This window comes from Ictidomys tridecemlineatus, chromosome 3, assembly GCF_052094955.1.
Source record: "Ictidomys tridecemlineatus isolate mIctTri1 chromosome 3, mIctTri1.hap1, whole genome shotgun sequence".
NCBI lineage: Eukaryota > Metazoa > Chordata > Mammalia > Rodentia > Sciuridae > Ictidomys > Ictidomys tridecemlineatus.
This window is the reverse complement of record NC_135479.1, coordinates 130,655,462-130,676,189: the sequence shown is the minus strand read 5'-3', so window position 1 is coordinate 130,676,189 and position 20,728 is coordinate 130,655,462. Positions and strand designations below refer to the sequence as shown.

At 36.3% G+C, this 20,728-nt stretch overlaps 1 protein-coding gene across 7 annotated transcripts in view; it reads right to left on the bottom strand.

Moving 5' to 3' along the window:
• Positions 1–20,728, bottom strand: part of Map3k13 (mitogen-activated protein kinase kinase kinase 13) — a 168,701-nt gene that overhangs the window by 79,326 nt on the left and 68,647 nt on the right. The window contains exon 1 of one of the 7 annotated variants that reach the window (XM_005331023.4): positions 17,375–17,629. The exons of the other annotated variants lie outside the window; for them this stretch is intronic. The gene's annotated coding sequence lies outside the window, so the exon portion shown is untranslated. Of the gene's footprint in view, positions 1–17,374; positions 17,630–20,728 lie in introns of those variants that run through there. 7 annotated transcript variants of the gene reach the window in all.

Here is a 20,728-nt window from a genome sequence, read left to right as displayed (position 1 = left end):
GTAAAATTAATTAATTAATTAAAAATAATTACATTCTCAATCAACATCATCCTTTTAGGTTTCCACTCTGCTATAGTTTGGCTCTTAACTGTCTCCCAAAGGCCCATGTATTAAAGGCTTGGACCCCAATTTGTGGCACTCCTGGGAGATGATAGAACCTTGAAAAGATGAAGCTTCTTGGGAAGAAGTTAGGTCCTTGGGGTGTGCCCTTCAGAGAGATATGGGGACCCTGGCCCTTTTCTCTTTCTTTTGCTTCCCTGTCATGAAGTAAATGGTCTTCCTCCACCACATGCTCCTGCCATGATGTACCATGTTGCTACAGGCCCAAAGCAATGGGTCATATTGGTTATGGACCTAACACTCCAAAATTGTGAGCCAAAATAAACCTTTTCTCTGTATAAATTGATTATCTCAGGTATGTGTTCCAATAACAGAAAGCTGACCAACACATACTGTATGCAAGAAGATAACCACTAAAGACAAATGCCCAGAGGGACACAGGATAAATAAACTGTTGTAAAGGAGAGGCCCCTGACACCTATGAATCAGAGCAATACTAGAATAATTCTTCAAACATTTCGGCCAGCTAATCCCACCTTCCATCACATCCCTGTTCTTTTTTTGTTGCTGCCTAAGATGTAAGCTCCTCTGGTTTACAGTCTCATCCCTATACTTCTCTGTGCATCCTCTTCCCTGACCCTACCTCTCCCCCAAATTTTGCCATTGCATTTTCTTGCTCCATCTTCAAAATCTTGGCTAAATGTTGCCTTAACCTCCTTGAATATTTGGATTTTCTCTCTTTTTCCTACCCTGGTCACCATCAGCACGCTCAATTAATCACCCAAATCTTGTTGTTATTTTCTTGAAGGGAAAAGATAATGAAATGAGCAAAAAGATTATTATGTAGTCTATGTGGGGCACTAAGTCTAGTTCATCCTTGTTTCTAAGATATTTACAACTCTAAAGATTATAGTAAATACATTGAAATGCAGCTGATCTTTGCAACAGAAATGCAAATGAACTGTGTAGGGTGAAATGTAAATGATTATTGCCCTGTGGATATTAACCAGTTTTACCCCTAATTGTACACTCTTTTTCAACGTTTTGGCATTCCTGATTGGACTGCCTATATATGTGTGGGTTTGAATTTTTCTTATAACATCTTACTATTTCCCTCATTAATATATGAGTTAAGTAATCTCTTTGACACTGCTATTGTTTGAGTGTCATATATTGGAAGCTTTTGTCTCCAGTGTGGCAGCACTGAGGTGACAGAATCTTTAAAAGCTGGGACCTAGTGAAAGGTAATTAGATCATGAGGGTAGCATTCTTAGAAAGAATTAACGCTGGTCTTGTAGGACTGGATTAGTTCCTGAGAGAATGGGTTGTTATAAAAGAGCAAGCTTGACCTCTTCATGATCTCTTGCTTCCCTCCTTGCTATGTGATTGCTCTTGCATGTACTCCTATCATTGTGATGCCATCTACCATGAAGTCCTCATCAGAGCTGAGTTCTATACTCTTGAATTTCTAGAACTGAGAGTTAAATAAATTTTTTTTCTTTATAAAGTACCTACCCTCAACTGTTTTGTTATCTTAACACAGACTAATCCAGACACGTTCATTTTAAATGGGCATGAATCCTTATTTTGCTCTTTAAAAAATTATCCTTTAAAATTCTAAATGTCTTTTGAATTTATGTACCTTTTTACATCCTAATAACTCTTTTCAGCAAAATCATTATATTATCAGTCTCCTAATTGCATCCTTGTCTCTAGTCTCTCTATCTTATTTCATTCTCTCCTTAGTTAGAGTGCTTTTTCTAGTGTATAATTCTGAACACACCATCCAACTTTGTAAAATCTCCTGCTCCTAGGATAAAGTGCAACCCTCTAGGCATATTTGGCTTCTCTTGACTCATGCTTGATATTGCCCTGCAATCCACCAGTCAGACTCATTTCAGTTCCCCAAATTCACTGCTTTCTCTCTTCCCTCCGGAATTGATCACTTGGGGTCCACTTTGCAAGCAAAAAAACCCTATGATTCTCAGCACTTAATTCTTGCTTATTCTTTATGGTTCATCTCTGTTACCACTGGATCTCTCATGCCTGTGTTAGATTCTTTACTTATGTCCTCCTCAATCAGCCTGTACTTGTACCACTTTACCCTCCTTCCAAAGAACACATATCACACTATATTATAATTGCTCTTTAATGACCTCCCCTGCTAGTCTGTAAGCTCTGTGAAGGCAGGTCTTCAGCAGCTGTATAATTTAGGGTAAGTCCTTGAACTCCTTAAGGTATAATCCAATAAATAATAAATTTAATACTTTATGTTTTATGTCCAAACCTGCCATTGCTCAGCACTGTATCCCCCATTCATGATACAGCATACGGCACTCATTCAAAAACATATTCAGAAAGCTGAGGTCTCCACAGGGTTCCAGGATAACAGAAATTTTCCTATAAAAATTCTTCTCAGCTGGGTGTGGTGCATGCTTACAGTCCCACTACCCAGGAGGCTGAAGTGGGAGGAGTTTGGGGCAGGCCTGGGCAAGAGAGCAAGACCCCATCTCCAAAAAAAAAAAAAAAAAAATCTTAAGAACCATGACTCATATCATGCACCCCAATTTTTCCCCTTCAAAAAATAAAAAAGTACAAATTATACTCAAATAGAATGTGCTTCAGCTTGTTTAGGTTTTTATTTTATAGAGTTAGAGTAAAATATAGAACCTCTCTGCTTTTTAATTGTAAACAGTTCCATAAAATGGCCATTCCTGGGAGAGATGAAAGAGGGTTTTGTTTTACTTTATAACAGGGGAAAGAGAAGAGAAGCAGAAAAAAGCATGAGAAAGGAAAAGGAAGGCTAGAATTAAGTGAAATAGCCACAGTACATGTGATGGGGGTCTGTTGCTTATTCTTTTAAAAAAATATATATTCTACTGAATTCCTCTTAAATTGACCAGAGCAATATTATGAGTTTTAGGATAATTGTTGAAATAGTAACTTAGAAATAAGGTAAAGAAGCAGAACATTATACATTTATGTTGTTTAAATTCTATAGTATTTTACATTAATTAAACAAATAACTGATATTTCCTTAGGTCTTGAAGAACTCAAAAACCTAATATCAAAACAAACAAACAAACAAACAAATCCACAAATAACCCAATCAATAAATGTGCAAAGTAACTAAACAGACATTTCTCAAAAGAAGAAACAAAATGGCCAAAAATATATAATTTATTCTTAACAAACAAAATCCATCTTTATTATTTGAACTAGCACAATGTACAATGTGGGTGAAGTTTGAGTACATTATGCTTAGTGAAATAAGCCAGTCACAAAAGGAAAAATAGTGTATGACTTCCCTTAAATAAAGTACTTAGAGTAGTCACACTCATAAAGACAGAGAGTAGAATGGTGATTGCCGGGGTCTCTGGGGTGACAGGAATGAGGAGTTAGTGTCTAATGGGTATGAAAATGTTCTGGCAATGGATGCTGGTGATGGTTACACAATGACATGAATATACTTAACACTAATGAGCTGTACATTTAACAATAAGGTTGTAACTGTTATATATATTTAATCATAACTTTAAAAAAGGAAAGTGTGACAAATCTTGTCTTTTGCCTCGAAATTACAGTAACTGGCAGTTACTAACAGGAATCCTGGACAGATTAGGATGTATAGGTCAGTGTTATTGATGCAGGGGCAAGACAGGAAAGGATTCTAAATGTAAAGTGATTTAGAAGAAACTCATCAGATAAAGTTAAAGGTTGAAAGCATAAGAAAAAAAAATGCTGCTCTGTGTTTAGTAACAATGAAATGTTTTCTTAAGATTGTGTTTAAGACCCTCGTACTTGTGTAGTCTTTTAGACAAATGTTGTCTCTGCAAAGTTTTACTCATAGCCCAAGGAGGGAAGCATTTCAGTGACATGGAGAGATGGGACCTTGGAGCCAGACTGTCTGAAACTGAATGCTGGCTCCACCTCGATGAATTCACCTTCATTGTGTTGTTTTCCACTAGAAACTAGGAGCAACGATAACAGCACCTAGCTCGCAGAGTTGGCAGAAGGTTTAAATATGTAAAACACCGTGAACAGCACGTGGCATGCAGTGAACACAGTGCAGATTAAGTTGCTGTCCTTGCTCTTTACGGGGATTCCTGTGAACTTTTAGGGGGGTTGTGAGCTCACATTGATTTAATAATAATATGATATTCTTTTCCTTTTTCATTCACATTCTCTCACATGTAGCAGTGAAATTTCCCAGTGGCCACTATATGCAATTTGATATTACCACAGATAAAAAGCAGAGGCAAAGATGAGAATCCAGCTATCATCTGTTATGTCAGCCATTAAAGAGATTTGCAAAATTCTCTTTTCACATTGCCACTCTCCTAGCAAAAAAAATTTTTTGAAGGTTTGGAAAATATAGTTCTTTTTCATTAAAGGAAATATTCTTTATGTTACTGTGTAATGAGTTTGTTTTAAAATTAATTAATATTTTAAAGTTCCTCAGTTTTAATCTCTTTATTCCACATTTTTTATTGGTGCATTATAGTTGTACATAATCATGGGATTTATGCACACCATATAACAATATAATTTAGCCAATATCATTCCTCAGTATTTCCCCTTTCCCTTCCTTCCTCCTTCCTCCAGTCTCTTCAGTTTTAATTTCTAACCCAGTAAATGTAGAACATACAACCAATATAAACAAGAATTGTTTTTTTAAAATAATTTAAAAAAAAAAAATATATATATATATATATATATATATATATATTTTAATCCTGAGACCAAAAAGAGAACTGCTGTCCAATTACAGTGTATGTGTTGATCTCTCCAAGTGACTGTGAGCTCTTGGGATAGAAATAATATCTTTTTTTTTCTTTTTCTTTTATTTCCTCTAGTTTTAAATTTCTTACAGACTTTTTACATGGTAAACAATCAATAAAGGGAAGGAAGTTAACACATATTAGTAATTGCCATAAATTCAGGGCTTAGTATAGACTGTGCATCGTGCTTAATCTTTACATATTGTTATCTTATTAACCCTCACTTGGTTCTATAATGATCTCTATTATATATTATATAGGAGAATTTTAAAGACCATTAAGTAATTTACCCAAAGCATATAGCTACTAAATGGAAACAATAGGATTCCACTCTCAGACATCTGATTTTACCTGCCAAACTGTTAACCATGTTGACAGAGTTGGAAAATGTAGAAACATTCAGAAAGCTATGATTAAGCAAAGCTAATTACTTACAAAGCATGGTTCCAGTAGTACCTATTAAGTACCTGCTTTACCTTTGCCAGAAGGTATTACTCTTGGATATTCCCGTTGTCTCTTTGAGCAACTCTTATCTGGTTTAATATAGAGAGTATATTCTCTAATACTCATATTAAACAGGTCTTTCCTAAGAAGGACTACTCCCTAATCAGAACACCTTGCCTCTGCTGCCCAGAAAATGAAAAAGAAGTGCCTCTCAGAATCTCTGAAAGAACTAGAATATGCAAAATTTTAAAGTGTAACATTATTTAGAATCAATATAACAATAATATAAAAAAATCAAGAAAGAAAAATAATCACATCACTCATATTTTTGGTATATTTCCTTCAATTTTTCTATTTGAAAAAAATTAACACATAACTATAATGGTACTGTACTTGGAAATTTGTCTCCTTCCTAAATGAAGTGTATTTAACACCTATACTTTCTCTATAAGGCACATGCTGATTTGAATGTGGTTTGTCCCAATCAAAACTCATGCTGAAATTTAGTTGTCAATGTATTTGTATTGGGAGGTAGGACTATTAAGAGGGATAAATGTCTTTCTCCCAAGACATAAATACATTAGTTTTCTCAAGAGTGGGTTGTTATAAAGCATCTGGCCTCCTTTGTTCCCTCTTCTGCAAGCACCTGTTTGCCCTTCCACTTTTCTGCCATGCATGTGGACTTCACCAGAAACTGAGCAGATGTCAGCACTATTCTCCCAGACTCTCTGAACTGTGAGCCAAAAGAAACCTCTTTCTTTATAAATCTCCCAGACTCAGGTATTCTGTTATAGCAACAGAAAAGGTCTAAGACAACATACCACAGCCTTCTGTACTTAGGAACACTGGACAGCACTTTAGAACTATGCTTGGGGGGCATTTTAAACAGCAAAATCACCATCATCAAGAACAAAAATTGCAAAAATCAGGGCACTAAATAGAGCGCAAGAAAGACATTTGTTTATAATAGGGGAGCCAAAACAAGAAGGCAATGCCTCACTTTAATTGACCTAGGCTGGGAGTATGTCAGGTGCCTCAAATTTTTGCTATTCTGTGCTTCTCTGCAAAAGAGCATAAAACCAGGAGACTTTGGAGTTAAAAAAACAAATTTTAGCTATTAAGTAAATGTGTAAATATGGTATCTGTGAGTTAGAAGGATTGACTATATAATTCCTATGGGGAACAATTAAGCCATTTATTTTTCCTTCTATTAAAATAATGCTACGATCAATATGTTGATGCATAAAACTTCTTCTTTTAGGAGTATTTCCTCAGGAACTACAGGTGGGGTTTTAATTTTGATAGAGCATACTGATTGCAGTTGTTCTTAGTGTAGTTCAAGACAGTTTTTCTAAGTCCTTATGGGTTAATCGGCTTTCCATAACTAAAATAAATACTTGAAATAATCAACTTATTTTTTAAAAGGTTTATTTTGGCTTGGTTTTGGAGGTTTCAAGTCCATGATCAGTTGGCTCTGTTGCCTAGGCCCCACCTCTTATAGGTTCCACCACTTCCTAATAGCAGCAAACTGGGAACCAATCCTTAACACACAGGCCTTCGGGGGACATTCCAGATCCAAACTATAAAATACCTTGCTACTCACACAATGTGGTCCTAGAACCAGAACATCAGCATTAGCAATTACCTGGGAGTTACTTGACAAAATCACCCCAGACCAAGTGACCAGAATCAGGTTTTTAACAAAATCCCCAGGCAATTTTAATACACATTTAAAGTCTGAGAAGCTCTGCTATAATCAAGGATTCTCCAACTTAGGAATGCATCATCTTCAACTAGCCAGACTGTGAAAACGCAGATGGCCAGACTTCATTGCCAGCATTTCTGATTGAGGAAATCTGGAGGAGGCCTGAGATTTTGCATTTCTAACAAATTCCCAGGTGATGCTAATGCTCTGCCACACTGCGCACTGCTTTGGTTGATTCACGGGTAGATTATCTTGTAGAATTAATGTTTATAAACTGCCAATTCACCTTTTGTGGTGGTGAGGTGAAATAACTGATTTATTGCTTATCAAAACAAATCCTTCTCACTGGATAGAGCCAGGCTTTGTGGAGGTGGGACAAGTCAACCAAGATGGTTGGCCCTAGTCATGGTTGGCAGGAGTAGGCCGATATGGATGAGTCTAACTGAGAAACAACAACAAAAAAATTTTAATGTGTTTTTCTATTTATTATTTAAGCATACTCTATAAAAGAATCTATCACTAAAGTCACTAAAAAATCATATTGAATAGTTATATTTTATGAATTGCATGCAAAAATAAGAGACTCTGAAGAATTTACTTGGTAAAGTTTCAAACTTTTCTTACTTTTTCAATGTCTTATAATAAAAAATAATATATAGCAATGAAAGTATAGGTCCAAAACAAGGCCCAGAGTTTACTTTCCTGGTCTCCGGCAAATTCGTGGCTGCCTCCACTCAGGAATTAACTGGCTATTTCTTAGAAGATAGAAATTGCAAGACTATAGTTTCTTCACAGGGAAACCTCAAGTCCATCACACAATTGGTCACAAGTCAAACCTATGAAGAAACTTCTGGGTACAGGGTGTACACATATCAGGTAAATCACAATCACCATTTCATACTGCTTGTGAGCTTGGTGAGGCATTAAAGCAGTATGGGTACTCCCCTGGAGTGACTTCCTTTTTCTTCTCCTGTGATCCCCTTTGCTTTGCCCTAATAAAGAGGTTCTCCTATCATTCCTTTTTATTTTTTTAGACCGTTCCAAGGATTTTTTTCCTCCCCACTGAAACATTTTTATTTGTATGAATGTAATACAACCCTAGAAAAAGAATTCTAAGACTTTCCTTCACATGTGTGTTTTCATCCTGCTTCAGCCTGGTCCATGATGCCAGCTGAGGCAGTCAGTAGAATGGAGCCAAACTGACAGGATGGGAGCAGACTGTTCTGCCACTTTTGTAGATCTTTCAGTAACAACAAATCTCAACTGATCATGCAACACTTGTTTAACCTGCCTATAAGGTTCACAACAAATTTCCCAGCTCTGTGATCATCAGTGATTTCAAATTTGCCATTGTAACCATGCTTCATCATTATAGGAAGAAACCAGATGATGACTTTGGAGCAAGGCCTAACAAGCACTTGGTATTTGCCTCTTTTTTCGTCTTTGTTGATACCATTGAGGGTGTCAGCACGGGCATTCGTTTGTACCACTATGGCAGCAGGGAAACATGGAGAAAAGGGTTGGTTCAAGGCTTTTAGAACTTCAGTGACTGCTTTCAAAACCATTTCATGGCCTTTTAAAAATTTATTTATTTTATTGGTACCAGGGATTGAATCAGGATGCTTAACCACTGAGCCACATCCCCAACATTTTATATATATATATATATATTTTTTTTTTTTTTTGAGACAGGATCTCCCTGAGTTGCTTGGAGCCTCGATGAGTCGCTAAAGCTGGCTCTGAACTTGCAATCCTCCTACCTCAGCCTCTTAAATCTCTGGGATTATGTGTGTGCTACCATGAACTGCTTCATAGCTTTTTAAACAGTTGGCAGAGAGAAGGCAAAGCCTATTTAGAAAACAATTTGTGGCAAAAGAAGTTGAATTCTTACTTTGTATACAACCAGAGAAATGAAAAATTGTGCTCATATGTGTATATGAATTGAAGTGCATTCTGCTGTCATGTATAACAAATTAGAACAAATAAATGAATGAATTAAATTTAAAAGATTGTACTCTAACAAAAGCCAGTAACAAAAGGGTAAGATTCAGTTAAAAGAAATACTTATCAATGCAGATACTCCCTTCATTCATTCATTTATTCATTCATTCAGACCCAAGCTGGCTTCAAGCTCTTTTGAGCTCAAGCAACCCTTCTGTTCCTCAGTTTCCTGGAGTAGCTGGTACTTAGGCACCAACACACTGGGAGTAATGTAGATAGCCTGATCAAAGAAGAATAGATGATGGTTTGTGGTAAGTTCTGTTTCAATGTGTCATGGAGAAATCATTGCAGAAAATAAAAAGGATTATGTGATTGTTTTTCTTTCTTCAAGAAACCTAATCTGGTCTCCAGGTCCCTGAGAATACTTTAAGATTAGATTAGAGCATAGCTTCAAAAATTAATGCTAGCAGTATAAAGCAAATGTTCAGTTATTTTTTTATAGACAAACAGATGGAAGGGATTCTGCTCAAAGATAGCCAGAAAGGGGGTGTGGGGCTAGCAAAGTGGTAAAATTTGTTTTCAAATTGGCTCTTGAGCCCTAACAGCTGTACTGTCAGGTGGATATTTCCCAGGAGTTTCTATGCTAACAAAGATTAAAGTGAGTCCATAATTTAAGTCTAAAAGAAGTGACAGGAAATATCCAAAGGTACATTGCATCTGTTTCTCCTTAGTGTGCATATGTATTTAAATTTGTTATGTGAGAGAAAATAATTGGTAATTAGTAAAATGCTTAATCTCACTTTCACCGAGAGATTATTTTCTCAGGAAAATGCAATCCTGGCTTTGTGTTTTGGTGAGCTTTATCTCACTAGTCTCAATTATCCATGGTTATCCACGCCTGCAGATAGCCTAATGTGTCCCATTAAAGGCAGGCGGGCCAGCTACTAAAAATGCAGGCACAGTGCCTCAGGGTAATAAGAAGCCTCAGTGGGCTTATTTTGCAAATTGAGCCCTCTTTAGTAATAGTAACTGTGACAGCCCCCTTTAGGACTCTAAAATAGAGTCTTTTTTCAGTCTGGGTCCCAGATCCACTCCCTTTAGTTTAAGGTGAAAACTGCTGTCCTGGCTGCCACCTGCCTCATCCACTCAGCACCGTGTCCCTGGGCTCTGTTCTTTTTTGTCCTATCACCTTTCTTCAGTCCTTCATCTTTGGCTCCTTCCTCAGTCCTTCACCCTCAATCAACTCATTCTTTCACTTCTCTGACCTTTTTCGAATCCGGAATTTCACTAAAATGTTCTCTTAGAACTGCTCAGTTCTATCATTACCCCTAGCCCAGGAAATCACGATACAAATTAGCACACTGGAGACAATCACCATCTGTCAGCAGAAAGTCCTACATTGTCTTTCCTTAAAAATTTTAAATAATTAAAATTGCAGTTACTGAACATTCTCTTTGGGTTTCCCTGCAATACACTATTGCTTTTTTCAAGATTTTTTTTTTTTTACCACACTGCCACACAGATAAAGTATTGTTACTAAATGGAACCATTATATTAAAATATTACAGCAGTTAAGACTAGGCATCGGCTCTCTCTGCTTGACAATTACACAAATGAAAAAAGATGTAAGAAAAATTCTGGACTAATGAACATAAAAATGAAAAGGGGGTTTTCTGTTTTGTTATTTTTAAATTTAATTTTTAAATGCAATTTAATTTTTTTCTTTGACAAATCTCCAGATCCAAAACACTTATCCATCAACAACTTGTTATTTGGGGAATTATGAAAATAGTTTTCAAAAGCCAGCAACTGTTATACAAAATAATAGAATCTTGTTTTTGTAAAGACTCATTATAGGTGGTCTTCATTTTCTGATTTAATACAGTCTTCATCCTTTATCAAGCTTGAGCCTGAATTAAAAGACGATAAAAAAAAATGAAGGATGGACAGAAACAGCCAATATGATGAATTGCACTTAAGAACACTAATAAAGGTCACAAGGAAGGCTACAACACACAACCAAACTGAGATTATTGGATTATCTTCTGGCACATCCCTAATAGCCCAGACCACCCAAATCACCAGTCCAACAAAGGCTCTCTTTTGACTATAGAGAACAATGACTAAGATAAATGGCATTTATAATGGGCATACCCAAAGATGGAAAGGTCATATCCATTCAGGACCCTTTCTTGCTCATAAAGAACTCCCTGGGCAAATGTGAAAGTTATTTAACCTTTCTGTCTTGCCCAGATATCTCCATCTGAAACCCTCTGACACTCTTCTCCTCCTTAGCAGTAGCAACATTCCATGGAGGTTAAACTTCTATAAAAGTACTGTGAAAGAATCGGAATAAAAGTAGATTTACATCAGACTGCCTTAGAAATTGTCAATTGCCTATTTGATGTTGGCAAGTAACAAACAGAATCCTACATTTTCAGAGTTTAAAAAAAAAACCAGAAACATTTGGGATCATTAGGAACAATTTCTTCATCTCATATGTTAAAACCAAAGCTGAGGAGAAACATAACAACCGGGAGGGCAACTGCCTTGCCAAGGATGACCTGAGAGGCTTAGAAGGCCTTACTCGCTTAGTTCAACTCTTTTTCCATTGCATCGTTGTGCCTTTTAACAGGTTAAACAAATGTTGATTTTTATCTATTTTAATACAATTAATTATCTAGATAAAGGAGAAGGCAGGTGAGTGGTCAAATAATAAAGCTTTATTAACTATAAACCAAGGGTTCAACTCACCCTTTGTTCAAAGTGGTATTTATGATTCTCCTGGCAAAGTGTAAAAAGCAAAACAAATTTAAGTGTCTCCAGCATTGCCTACACTGGTGGTTCTCTGTGCAGTTCATCTGAGAATAGAACATACCCCCTTGTTAACTATGGCTACCATGTGGTGATTGTCAGTGTTGACATGATAGAAGGATACACCACATCCATATACACATTTAGGATCTATCCCAATGGAGTGGCAAGCAAAATTTGAAAGAGCTCTCTAAGCAGTGCCCCTGCCCTGGCCTCCACCTAGTAAAACAATCATTAGTTTCCCAGCTCCCTGAAAAGGCATTTATACAATAAACAAATGTTTATGGAGTGTATTCTGTGCCAGGCACTGGGTATAAATGAATAATAAGTTAATACTAAAAATTCACTTTGAGTTTTAGGACTTAGAAGAAACTCTTTATACTTCCAAGATGCCTGATTTGGTCAATCACTGACAGCTCTGTTTGATGGTCATTCATCTCTTTGAGGAAGCCATATCTGCAAATAAACAACACAATGAAGAAGTCCCTTTTCACTTTACCCTACCTCCAGCATCTCTAACCCCCTTCTACCTTTATTTTTCTCTTTGACATTTATTGCTAAACATAATTTATTTATTTACTGCTCCTGTCCCTCCATTGGAATAAAATAAACCCCAAAGAACAAGAATTTTTGTCCATCTTATTCACTGCTATGTACCTAGAACACATAATAAATACTCAAATGTGTTGCTTAAATGAATGAAAAAATGAATACCACCTCCTCTACAGTTGCCAGTTCTACTTGGTTCATTGTCTATCCCCTCATGGTTTCCCTGTCATCCTCTTCAATCATTCTTTCATAGCCATTATGTTGCCCTTAGACCCTCAAGCCAGTTGGGGCTCACCGCAATTATCTGTGACATGATAATCCTCTTTACTTCTATCATCTTATCTCCCCCATGGATGCACCTGCTGTACCAACCCTCAACCTTTTATGACCACCACCCTCCAACTTATCTTTGTCCAGCCCCTAGCAGTGCTAGAGAAGATATTAAATCTATTCAATACTCAAAACTCCATGGTATACAGAAGAAATAGAATAGGATTAAGAATTAGAGCTATGTTTGAAAATGGAGTATAACATTCACGACCTGGTATCTCTGGTTGAGTCAGCAGCCTTTCTAAGTCTTTTTCCTCAATGGGAAAATGGGGATAAAAGAACCTAGTTCATATCATGAGGATTATATTTTAAATAAAATTATATATGTAAAAACTCCTAGCAGTTTTAAAGGCATGTAGAAAGTGCTTAATAAATATTAGCTCCCAATCTTCCTTTAATTTGACATATTTCACAAAACCTCTAATGATACCTTCACTCCCCGATTAACAAGAAATTCTATGCTTTCTGGTATGAATCTTCTTAATTTTCCTTTCTTCCCCCCTTTCATGTCAGAACTCCATGTTTTTGCTCATTCTCTCTCCCGATTCAGAAAGTGTCTCTCTTCTTTTATAAGACTAACCCTGTATCCATGCCAATAGTTTTCAGCCCTGGATACACATTAGAATCATCAGAGGAGCTTTTAAGAAATACAGATGACTGGGCCCCACCACAGACCAATTAAATATGAATCTCTAGAGGGGTAATTATGGCATCATCAATTTCTTTTAATTTTCTGATAAGATGCCAAGATATTTCAACAAGGGGAATAACAGTCTTTTAAATAAATATTACTGGAACAACTGGATAGCCACATTCAAAAGAATGAAGTTAAACCTCTTTCTTATACCATATGAAAAATTAACTCAAAATGGATTATAGACCTAAATGTAGAGTTAAAAATATAAATGCTTAGAAGAAAACATAAAAGAAACTCTTAATGAACTTGAGTTAGGCAACACTGCTTTTGATATGACACCAAAATCACAAATAACAAAAGAAAAAATAATAAACTAAATTTTAAATGCTATCATCAAGAAAGTGAAAAGACACCTCAGAGAGAGAAAATATCTGCAAATCATATATTTGATAAAGAGCTTGTATCCAGCATATGGAAAGGACTCTTAATAATAAAGACATAAATTATTTAATTTTTAACATAGAAAAAGGGTTGAATAGACATTTCTAAAAAAAAATACACAGAGAGGCAATAAGCACATTAAAAAGATGCTTGAGTGGGCTTGGTGCATGCCTGTAATCCCAGCAGCTCAGGAGGCTGAGGCAGGAGGATGGAGAGTTAAAAGCTAGCCTCAGCCACTTCGAGGTACTAAGCAACTCAGTGAGACCCTGTCTCTAAAAAAATACAAAATAGGGCTGGGGATGGAGCTCAGTGGTAAAATGCTCCTAAATTCAATATCCAGTACAAAAAAAAAAAATGCTCGACATCATTAATTATTGGGGAAATACAAACCAAAAACCACAAGGAAATGCCACTTCAAATTCATTAAAATGGCTCTATTTAAAAAGATAGACATTAACAGATGCTCACGAGGATGTGGAAAAATTGGAAGCCTAATACATGGCTGATGGAAATGTAAAATGCTGCAGCCAGTATCCCCTCAAAATGTTAAGCCTATAGTTATTATATGACCCAGAAATTCCACTCCCAAAATGAAAACATGCTCATACAAAACTTGTACATGAATGTATTACTAATAGCAAAAAAAAGCACAGACAATCCAAATGTCCATCAACAGATGAAAGGTAAGTGTAAAATATTATTTGGCAATAAAAAGATATAAAGTACTGATCCATACTAACATGGATGAACTTTGAAAACACTACATTAAGAAACTAAACACAAAAGACCACATATTATATGATTTCATTTATATGAATGTCCAGAACAGGCAAATCTATTTATAGAAAAAGTAGCTCCATGGTTGTCTAGGGCTGGGGTTAGGAGAAATGAGGAGTGACTGCTAATGGGTATGTGGTTTCTTTTTGTGATGAGGAAAATGTTCTAGAGTTGAGTGTGGTGATGTTTGCTCAACTCTGTGAATACTGAAAACTACTGAGTAGTGAAAATAAGAGCAAGGAAGGGAGGGAGGGAGGGAGAGGGAGGAAAAGTTCCACAGGTAATTCTAATGTGAAAGCCTATTTCTGATAACTTACCTTCTAGATTCCTTGGGAGTAAAGATTGTATCTTCTAAATCTTTGTCTCTTCCATATCTTTACAGAATAATAACCAGGACAGAATAGGAGTGTGTTATATTTGAATGACTTTTTGTTTGTTTTAGAGCAGCAGAGTATTCTTGGGGACTCTTCATTTTAATCAAAATTATAAGAGTCAGGTTGCCACTTGGCAGATTTGTTGTCTTGGCTATCTTGATTCATTTGAGCTCCCCAAGCAATTAATTCAGCTGTAGCACATAGAAAGAAAGCAGGTAGACAGAGCAAACCAAACTGACCGGTTCCACCATCAAAGTATGGTTGTTCTGTCATATACCAGTGTATGTGGCCTCTGGCCCTTAGGAACCATTCTTTTGACAGTTCCCCAGGACATGGTTCTGGTTTGACTGACTTTGTTTACTAAATAAATTAATTCCTTCTTCTGGAGTAGTTTCAATTTTTAAACAGAAAGCCATCTATTGACAGTCACTGATACACAGGATTTTATTGTTTGATATTAAACAATTAAGAGTTATTGTTTTTTTCCTACAAGTACACTATACATGAAAATAAATATAATCTGGAACACAGCCACTAGGAGTAGGGAGAAAGGGGATTCTACATCCACCCTGTGCCTTAAAGGGACAGTTTTACTTTAACAAATCCAAGTGCAGACTGTATTTCTTTCAAGGAAGTAATACTCTCTTTTGGCAAGATGTGCATAGAAGAGTCTAGTGAACATTTCTTTCTTTCTTTTTTTTTTGGGGGGGGGTGCTGGGAATTGAACTCAGGGTCTTGTGCATGCTAGGCAAGCATTCTACCATGGAGTTTCATCACCAACCCCTGGTGAACATTTTTTAACATGAGTTTAGTTATATAGACACAATATTTTTTTTCCAGTGCCAGGGACTAAACCCAGGGCCTCATGCACTACCACTGAGCTATTCCTCCAGCCCAAAAACACAATATTTTTTGAATGTCAAGAATTTGATCTTTGATCTGGTAAACATCAATAATTAAAAATAAGCTTGAAATTGCTACTTTCAAAGTCTCTAAAGGTACACACACAAAAAAGGAAAATGCTCAAATAAGTGAAGATGTTTACAAATATAGGGAATTTTGTCTGAAACATTATCTTGTTTGTTCAACCCAGCAAATAAACCACAATAGTCTGAGTATAGGACAAAGATTTGTTATGAAATTAGGGAGAGGTTTTCCCTTCCATAACTTGAGCAAGTTCAATACACTCAGAAAAACAAAATCAGGAAGTGAGACGCCAATCTGAGAAACAAAAGAAAGTGCTACATCCTTAGGTATGATAATTTTGAAATTAAATTAGTTTACAGTTAGAAAGATTCATTAAGAACAATTCAAAAGATATCATTAGAGCCATAATTTAGAAGCACTGCTCATGAGAAAAGATTATAATATGAAAGTCTCAAACTATATTGATTGCACAAGGTAAACATAAGGCTAGATAATAATAACTGGCATTTTGATGTCTCTCTCACTAGAAAGAAAAAACAAGGGCATGTTGCTGACTAGCATATAAAATGCTCAAAGTGAGATAGTTGGAAAATGCTACAAGATTATTTGGGTTGAGGAGTTGCCCCAGGGGCAGAACATGTCACAATGTCACATCCCTCTTTTTTAGTATCATAACTTCCACCAGAATAAACAGAGGCTTGGAAAATAAATTCAATCACAGATACTTTTTGTTAAAACTACAAGCAAACTATAAAATCAACTTCATACATGTCACACAACAGAACTTTTCCATATTTCCTAAACACAGTGTAATAAACTATTTAAAGTTGGAAGTTCATCTTAGAAAAATATTCATCTTCTTTTCTATGCAATAAAATTTTGGAGCTTAGCAGGAAATCACTTCATTAGGGGTATTTTAAAAAATTAGAATTTAAGGGTAATTTCTTTTTTGCTTCTGGTGCAGGTTTTTAGGTCTTTGATGATATAAATAAAGTATATGGAGTGACATAAGAAGAGCTCCAAATACATATAAATATAACCCTATAACTCCCATCATGAAAGCTGCTGAAAAATGGTTAGCAAGAAGTATTTATCTTCCTCAAAGTGGGCTCTCAAGTTATTGATTGTTACACAATTATGAAACAAAGGCAAGGTGAAGGGTGAATAGGGATGGAAAGGACCGCGGCAGGGAAGGCAAGTGCTCCACAGCATAGAACCTGCTCTGTCTTGCTAGCCTCACTTTCCACAGCACCTTTCTAGTGTTCTCTGCTTTTCCTCTAATGCCACCCACATTATCTCAAAGAGAAATGAATCTCCCTTTAAGGAAAGCCAAGCCAGCATCCAGAGGTAACGTGCAGATCCGTAAATGAAAAATGTCCACGTCTAGCAGGCAGACAAGCAAAGGAAAACCAGCTGTCAGTTTCAGCGGCTCCTAGCTGTAACCGGGTTTCAGGTTTCTCTCCGCCTCTGTCTCTCTCACCGTCTCTCCCTCAATAATATCAATTTTCTAATCACCCCAAATCACAAATACATTCTCCATCTGTCCTTGTGAGATAAATAGTGATGAAACAGAAAAATAGAGTGCAATACTCACAACAATGAAGAATTCCTACACATGCTGTTCCATTTTCTTGCTTTAAAAAGATGGAAGGTTATTACAGAGACTTGCAGAATTAGAAAAATAAAGGGGGAGGGGGATTCCACCCGCACAATCCTCCAGCCCACCGCAAAGGAGCCCAAAGGCTTGCTGACGTCACAGATTCATGAATGGATGTAAATTGGGCTGGTTTAGGATTCCGCACAGACTTTGCTGTGGTGTGTGCCATGGAAAAAAAAAAAAAAAAAGGCGGGGGTGGGGGGAGGGGGAGGGTCCTGAGTATGTCCAGCCAATAGGCTTCAGGCAGTCATGGCCAGCCTTCTTTTAGAAGGAATCTGGTCACAGAATAAACAGAGCCTGCCAATCAGGCGTCTGCCACTGCCTTAAGACAGACTGGCAGCTTGAGAGGTAGGTGTGTGTGTGTGTGTGTGTGTGTGTGTGTGTGTGTGTGTGTGTGTGTGTGTGTGTGTGTGTGTGTGTGTGTGTGTGTGTGTGTGTGTGTTGAGAGAGAGAGAGGGAGAGAGAGAAGCTGTGATAGTCACGAAAACATTATTATTGCTATTAAATGAGGGACTCAAAATAGAATTATGGTGTGATCAATACTACAAAAATGCATGCAGACGAATGTCACATCTTTTATTCATTAGAGCTATTTTTTAACCCCTTTCTTGCTGTTCAGCAATATGTCTGACGTGATAAAAACAAATCAAAGTCAGGGAAATAGTTTCTAAAACCGATGAACAATGGCAACATGACTTGTAACACCAAATCAGTGCATGAGATTAATAATCTAGTGACTAAGAAATATAAATACATAAGACAATATTACATAAATCTAATTGCTTTGTATAATAGTAACATGTTACTAACCTTTTCTTGGTATGTCAAAAGTGAGTGTGGAACAGTAATTTATTGCTATGTTTCAATAAGGTACAGCATTCCTTCATTGTTTTACTCAACTTCTGACATTCAATTAAGACAGGGCTCCAAAAGGCCTCTTAATAAATCCAAGCAAATTGTGGTTTTGGTAGGAAGTCTTCTTATTATCATCAGAAAAAACAACTGTATTAAATTCTCCCAAAGGGCTCTTGCATTTATTTTAATTTAAAAATTTTTTTAGTACTGGGCACTCAACCACTGAGCCACATCCCCTGCCCTTTATATATTTTGAGTCTCACTGAGTGGCGTGGGGCCTCACTAAGTTGCTGAGGCTGGCTTTGAACTTGTGATCCTCCTGCCTCAGCTTCCCGACCTACTGGCATGTGCCATGGCATTTCTTTACTCTTTAAATTCTTAAAAAGTTATGCCAAAGTAGAGAGAAATAATTTATTACTGTATTCCCCATCATTTTACTTCACAGTTACCAACACTTTACAAATACTGTCCATGAGTCTTTTGAACTTGGGAAATGTCCCCAAATCCTCAAAACTAGAACAATAGTGGTCAATATAAGACCTTAATTATTAGGTGTCCAGTGACCAAGAACATTCTGCACAGACATCTGCTTTCTCTCTCTCTGAGATAATTTGCACAGCCAAGAGAAGGAACATAGTTGCCTGCTTTATGTAGTTCTGGAGGGTCCAAACCTAACCACTACTAAGTATCACACACTGCTTTATTCATTTGGAAAAAGACACTTTCCAGGATTATTTTATACACAACAAAGGTATGTGTACTATATGCACTATATGCTCAAACACAAAAATATCACTGAAAACATAGTCAATAAATTTCTCCAAAAGAGTTTATTGTGGAACATCGTTGCAGAAAAGATATACCAAAAAAGTTTATCCATATAAAATAGGAGTACTCAAGGCCAATGTAGTATTGGTACATTAACAGTAGGTCTGAGGGTACCACATGTGGGCTTATATTAATATATCCATGTACCAAGGTTATTTTAGAACCAATAAATGGAAAGATGATGAAGAATGTGTATGTTCTTCTTTTTTTTTTTTTATACAAGGGAATGAACCAGGGGCTCTCAACCATTCAGTCACATCCTCAGCCCTTTTATTTATTTATTTATTTATTTATTTTAGAGATAGGGTCTCACTAAATTGCTTAGGACTTTACTAAGTTGCTGAAGCTGGCTTTGAACTTGTGATCCTCCTGCCTTAGCCTCCCAAGCAGCTGGGATTACAAGAATGTGCCACCACACCAGGATATATATATATATATATATATATATATATATATATATATATATATATATAATCAGGATATATTAAAAGAGTCTGATCTTTAAAAAACATTTTTTCTTCTCAAGTCGTGTACATTAATAACAGGAATCAATAGTCTGCATAGTCCTATTGTGAACTATGCCAATCTGATGGTCAACAAGCTCATCAAATTGTATACATTAAATATCTGCAGCTTTCTGTATGTCAATCATACCTTAATAAAGCTACTTTAAAAAAATACAGCCAAAAATTGCATTCAAAAACATATTAAAAAGATAGTGCACCATGATCAAGTGGGATTCATCCCAGAGATGCAAGGTTGGTTCAGCATACAGAAATCAATAAACATAATTCTTCACATCAATAGACTTAAAGACAAGAATCACATGATCATCTCAATAGGTGCAGAAAAAGCAATGACAAAATACAGCATTGATTCATGTTCAAAACACTAGAAAAACTAGGGATAGTAAGAACATAACTCAACATTGTAAAAGCTATATATGCTAAGCCTAAGGCCAACATCATTCTAAAAGGAGGAAAACTAAAAGCATTCCCTTGAAGAAGTAGAACACAGGGATGCCCTCTTTCACCACTTCTATTCAATATAGTCCTGGAAACTCTAGCCAGAGCAATTAGAAGAAAGAAATTGAAGGACTCAGAATAGAAAAAGAAGAACTCAATCTATCCCTATTTGCTGATGACATGATTCTATATTTAGAAGACTCAACAAACACCATCAGAAAACTTCTAGAACTTAAGTAGCAGAATACAAAATTAACACCACAAATCAATTACGTTCCTATACATCAGTGATGAATCAACTGAAAGAGAAAATAGTACAACTATCCCATTCACCATGGCCTTAAAAAAATTAAAATAAAATACTTAGGAGTCAATCTAATAAAAGAGGTGAAAGACCTCTACAATGAAAACTATAGAACACTAAAGAAAGAACTTGAAGAAGACCTTAGAAGTTAGAAAGATCTCTCATGTTCTTGGATAGGCAGAATCAATATTGTCAAAATGGCCACACTATCAAAAGTGCTATACAGATTTAATGCAGTTCCCATTAAAATTCTAATGCCATTCTTCATAGAAATATAAAAATTAGTCATGAAACTCATTTGAGGAATAAGAGACCCAGAACAGCCAAAGCAATTCTCAG